At 36.7% G+C, this 6623-nt stretch overlaps 1 protein-coding gene across 1 annotated transcript in view; it reads left to right on the forward strand.

Moving 5' to 3' along the window:
- The window catches only part of rc3h2 (ring finger and CCCH-type domains 2), a 57477-nt gene extending 54158 nt beyond the window's left edge, over positions 1-3319 (forward strand). Inside the window, 1 exon segment of the mRNA XM_061907380.1 lies at positions 46-3319. The gene's annotated coding sequence lies outside the window, so the exon portion shown is untranslated.
- The last annotated feature ends 3304 nt before the right edge of the window (positions 3320-6623 follow it).

Below are 6623 nucleotides of genomic sequence, written 5' to 3' on the forward strand. Positions count from 1 at the left end.
CTCATCCTACCTTTGTTCCCACCTCACCTGTGGCCCCCCCCGCAGCAGTACCAGGTGCAGCGGCCGGACCCCAAGCAACATCTTTGGCAAGTAGATGAGTCTTCAAACCTCCGGGGTCTTGCCTGGGAGCTAAGAAGCTAAGCTAAAGAGTTTGGAGGAGGAAGGTATCCTTCTTGGACTCGGATGAATGACCTTGGATGTTTATCATGTTTAACACAACTGGGACTCTTACAGTACTTTTTAATATTGCATTGTACTTACCGTACTCCGCTTTTTTTGTGGCAGCCTCGCATGGCAATGTGTTAGCATGTTAGCATGGTGGTCTTTAATCCCAGCTAGCTGTTAGCAGACCTCCACCAAGGCTTCGGCAGACAAAACCAGGCAGTTTTTTGTGTACTTTGTAGTTCCTAACTTCTGTGAAGTTGTTTGTCCAAGTATTTTTGTATCAGGACAAAACCTATTTTTGCGCTCGGACAACGCAATTTAGGAAAAGGAATAACCGTATTTCCTTGAATTGCCGCCGGGTATTTAGTATGCGCCTGCCTAGAATTACTGCCGGGTCAAACTCGTTTTGCAAAATACTATTTTTATTAGCGCATGTCTAGAATTTCCACCGGGTCAAACTCGTCACGTCACGAGTGACACTTCACCTGTCATCATTTTCAAAATGGAGGAGACTGGTTTCAATCATTTGAAATCGCATAAAGGGAAGAAGATTAAGAGCTATTCAGTAGGATTTAAGGTCCAAGCTATTGAATATGCTAAAAAGAACAGTAAGCAGCTATGTTTTATTAATATACCGTAGCTGCGTGTGTCAAATATGAGTCATTAAATGACTCCCGCCTCCTGGTGGTAGAGGGCGCTAGTGATCCTTCTTGCGACTACTCGGCTGCAGAAGAAGTGACAACAAGCAGAGATCCTTTATTTTTTCCTCTCGCTTGCACTTTTAACATGGAGGATTACATATCTAAAATAAAACATTTTCTAAACTGGACTTTTAATCGAAGCAGGAGGTAATAAAGGAAGATCTCCATGGAGACAGAGAGACTTTTAAAACTGAAGAAAGATAAGGAAGACTTCTATAAAGAAGTTATCGATGCTTTTGATCAGAAGGAGCTGCGCATGGACTTCATTTATAAGTAAAGTTAAGACCATAATAATGTTTTTTTATTAAATGTGCTTTTCATGATGGTATCCTTACATCACACTCAAATTTATAAGCGCAGGCCTAAATTTACCGCATGCCTTTGGTGAACGCCAAAGTCAATCAATCAATGTCAATCAATGTTTATTTATATAGCCGCAAATCACAAATGTCTCAAAGGACTGCACAAATCATTACGACTACAACATCCTCGGAAGAACCCACAAAAGTGAGAAGAGGTTTTAAAATAATTAGCGCCCCGGCGGCAATTCAAGGAAATACAGTATTTATTATTTTTGTGGGAAACATTCTATGTTGTGTGGAATTTTTTTCATACAATTCTGTTTTGCTGCTGAGAAAAATGTCCTCATATTTTTCACCAGACAATTCAGAGAGAATTGTGATGCCCCGCTATTATAGGCATTACTTTACCACACCGCCTGAAACCTCTGAATTCACTGTCCACTTGAACAAATGAAAAGACTAAGCTGCAGAGAGTGTCAGGCAGCTGTCAGTGGTACATACATGGAGATTGTACAGTAATACTTGGTGACTGTACATGAGTCATCTTCACATGTCTCTACTTGATGTTGTTTATCTCTATTTCACTAAGTTTACAACATAAAATGGGTGCTTTCCAAAAGATACGTTTCTTCCTTGCTCCAAAATAAAAGTTGTGACATAATGTAAATGTGAAATATTTATAAATGTCAGGTAGAAGTCTTTAAAATAAGTCATTTTTCCGGTCATGTTCTTGGAAATATTGCTTTCAAGTTGGAAACACCAGCCAGCATCTAATAGGAACTATCAAAACATGTATTCTGCCTACAAATGTACTTTTTTAAATATCAGTTGTCTATATTTTCATGAATAATGCTACCATCAAATATACATTCGTGCAATACAGGATTTTTTATTTGGTCTGTAGTTTTTTGAAAAAGCATTTCTGTTTTGTATGCTATTACAACTTTATTACAGTTATTTACCCCGCTTTCTTTTTGTATGTGTGAGCTGCATTTGACTGTCAACGGCAGCTTTACAGATGCCATATCTTTTAATTGTACAAGGAACACACATATATATATATTACATACATATATATATATATGTATATATATATATATATATATATATATAGAATATACATGTATGTATGTATATATGTATGATGTTTTATTTTTATTATTTATTGTTATATTTTATTTATTGTTGACATTTTATAATTTTTTTTAGTATCCATTTAAACTTGATTAAATAATACAAAATATTAATAATATTAATTAAATATATATTCAATGTAACAAAAATATATTTTTGACTATTAGATATATTACGTATAATTTTTTTGGTCTTTAAGTATTTGAAAAATTATGCCTTTTTATGTGATATTAGAGCTTTATTACAGTAATATTTTTACTTTAGTATTGTAAAAACTGTATATGTTAGCTGCACTTGACTGTAAATATCCCCTTTACAGACGACCAACAAATAAATAAAGTTTATATATATATATATATATATTTGTGCAGCGTTAGAGACATATCAGGTAGATTAATTTTAATTGTTATGATTAACTATTAATATTTATTATTACAATGATACTTTATTATTATGTACCTTTTTAACATATATCTTTTTAGCCTCTGTGTAAGTTTAGTTTTGTGATGCCGAGCTAATTAGTTCAGGTGGACAACACATCCACCTGCTGATGACACCTCCTATTATTTGACGGCCGGCATCTAAGTGCAGCATTTTGCTGACTCTGCCTTCACTTGTCGCCGTCCAAATTGCATAACTTTATTATTTCCTTTGTAAGAATTTGTTATTTACGTGGTAACTTTACCATGTGATACTGTATGACGATATCAGTGTTTTGTATCTGCCGATATGGAAATTCCCAGCTATTTGGGCTGCCCTAATGAAAATCAGGAGCATGAGGTGGCGTCATGTGTTGTGCACATGCCCACTGTGTGAGCTGCGTGCTGTCACATATTAGACACTTTCATGCCACAGATAGTACAACTGTCTGTTGAATTCAATGTGTGAACCTACTGGGCTCAAAAATGATGATAGTAATAATACTGTTATGTATTCCATGTATTTCCTTGGAAATGTCGCATGTGTGAAAGTGTTGCCTTTGACTGACAACGTGCAGGAGTAAAAAAGTTGACATGATGATTGTACTTCTTCTTGATATTGTTCTTGCGCTTGTTTGGACTTTTTCCGCTCCTGTGGTGAAATATCGAGGCGGGAACGGACCATTTGTGCACATGTGAAACTGCATGCGTCAAATAAAGTGACTTATTTATTTATTTTTTTATTTCGGCAATCTTCACATAAAACAAAGAACAAAAAAAGAAAAAAAAAACAACACTCATTTGAGCAATGATTGAGCCGAAAGGGTGTAGGTTGAAGCAAGGCTTATATAAACCTACCCCATCACAACAAGAACAAGGTTCAAAATATATAAAATCTAAAACATGCTTCACTTATATTACTTTTTTTTTCAAACAATATATAAGCAACATATATGTAGCACACGTCTCATATACACAGTTTAACATTTAAATCAAACATATACATTTGTACATAATATATATTATATATACACAATTTATTTAAATTCCATATAAAGTGGTAATATATACATTTTAATATAACCTATATGTATAATTATGAAATCATAAATTGTATTTATATACATATTATATATTATTGTCTTTCTAAAACAATGTTTGCTCTTCTTTCTTATATTTACTAATGATAAATGATTTAAAAAGCTTTTTAAACTGGTTTATGTTGGTGCTGTGTTTTATTTCATCCTTTAAACACTTCCATATTTGAACCCCTGCTATTGTTATACTCATTAGTTTCTGCGTTGTTCTACAATATTGGATCTTAAAAAGTAGTTCTCCTCTTAAATTATAATTCCCTTCTCTCTGTAAAAATCTTCCCTGTTGGAAGTGAATCTTTACTTGCTTTATAAATCATTTGGGCAGTCTTGAGTTGGATGAGATCTGCTAGTTTTAAATCAAATGTTTTTATAAATAATCCTTTTAGTGGTTCTTCTTTTGACGTGTGCTTGTCATGACGCCGTGCAAACACACGGGGGCGCTGTGTCTAACTTTTTTTCTGCAGCCGGTCACTTCCGGGTCATGTGACTTGATACTTGCTAACATTAGCACACTAACCCGATAATGTAATATATATCTATAACATATACGTATGTATATATATGTATTTATATCATTTTGCTGGAACATATTTCGCTCAAACTTCACAGTGGAAGAAAAAAAAAAAACCCTTGCAATTGCAATTTGTAATCAGAACCAGAAATAGTTTCGTCAGACCTGAACATGCATTGTTTGTGCTCCTTGGACGCCGAGGGATGACAGGACGAGCCAGGCGGGAATTCAGGTACATGTTTGTTTTTATTTACACTCAAAATACAAAAAGGCAAAACAAAAAGCGCGCTCGATGGCGGATAATAATCTATACTAAAACTTAGAACAAAAACAGCACAATGGCAATACTATCTACAAACAAACAAAAGACACTATCAAAGGCATAAATACAAATAAAAACTTACTTGGCGTGGATCGATGAACCGAAAAGTATGGCATGAAGTATGAAAGCAAAGTTCCCAGACTGATGAACAGAAAGAAAATGACTTAAATACTGGCTGTGATAATCAGGAACAGGTGCGGGACTGAGGGCAGGGGCGGGACAAGGCGGGAACTACTGCCTTGACATGGTTAAAAAGCAAACCAGGAAGTGCAAAATGGAACAAGAGTCCAAAAAACAAAACATGATCAAACAAAAAAAACAGATTTACAGGCGTGACAACTTTAATGATCCACGAAGAATAAATAAAGATTTTCAGCACAATCTTATCCAAGAGCAGACAAACATTACAGGGGGACAGAAAAGGATCAAACATTACAGGGGGACAGAACAGAATTAAACATTATAGGGGGACAGAACAGGATCAAACATTATAGGGAGACAGAACAGGATCAAACATTACAGGGAGACAGAACAGGATCAACCATTACAGGGAGACAGAACAGGATCAAACATTACAGGGGGACAGAACAGGATTAAACATTACAGGGGGACAGAACAGGATCAAACATTACAGGGAGACAGAACAGGATCAAACATTACAGGGGGACAGAACAGGATCAAACATTACAGGGGTACAGAACAGGATCAAACATTATAGGGAGACAGAACAGGATCAAACATTACAGGGAGACAGAACAGGATCAACCATTACAGGGAGACAGAACAGGATCAAACATTACAGGGAGACAGAACAGGATCAAACATCACAAGGACAGAACAGGATCAAACATTATAGGGAGACAGAACAGGATCAAACATTACAGGGGGACAAAACAGGATCACATATTACAGGGGAACAGAACAGGATCACATATTACAGGGGAACAGAACAGGATCAAACATCACAGGGAGACAGAACAGGATCAAACATTACAGGGAGACAGAACAGGATCAAACATTAAAATGCGACAGAACAGGATCAAACACAACAGGGAGACAGAACAGGATCAAACATTACAGCGAGACAGAACAGGATCAAACATAGGGAGACAGAACAGGATCAAACATTGCAGGGAGACAGGACAGGATCAAACATTACAGGGAGACGGGACAGGATCAAACATTACAAGGAGACAGAACAGGATCAAACATTGCAGGGAGACAGAACAGGATTAAACATTGGAATAAAGTACTATCTATCCATCTATTATAGGGAGAGGGAACAGGATCAAACACAACAGGGAGACAGAACAGGATTAAACATTATAGAGATACAGAACAGGATCAAACATCACAGGGGGACAGAACAGGATCAAACATTAAATTGCGACAGAACAGGATCAAACACAACAGGGAAACAGAACAGGATCAAACATTACAGGGAGACGGAACAGGATCAAACATTACAGGGAGACAGAACCGGATCAAACATTAAAGGGAGACAGAACCGGATCAAACATTACAGGGAGACAGAACAGGATCAAACATTACAGGGAGACAGAACAGGATCAAACATTACAGGGAGACAGAACAGGATCGCTGACGGCTCTGCCAACTTCCGGCACCCCTTATAAAAAGGCGGGTGGAAACAGGTAAACGGGTGGGAAAACAAAGAAAAAATTCAGTCTAAGTCTGGTCCGATGTAATAATAATAATAAGAAGAACTAGATAACTAATGAATTAAAAACCTATTGACTTAGTATCTTTCCGACTAACGTATTATATATTGTTTTGGAAATGCATGTTGTTGTACTGTAGAGATAATAATGCTACAAATACTGTATTTGTATTTATTTAACCTAACAACGCATGTTATCTGGTCATCGTCAATGGTACTCCTGCGCATGCGCCCGTGAGCGCTTCTCAACGCAGAGGCGCTGGGGGGGGGGCGTGACGCGCATGCGCCGTGCGG

This window comes from Nerophis ophidion, linkage group LG08, assembly GCF_033978795.1.
Source record: "Nerophis ophidion isolate RoL-2023_Sa linkage group LG08, RoL_Noph_v1.0, whole genome shotgun sequence".
NCBI classification, from domain to species: Eukaryota; Metazoa; Chordata; class Actinopteri; order Syngnathiformes; family Syngnathidae; genus Nerophis; species Nerophis ophidion.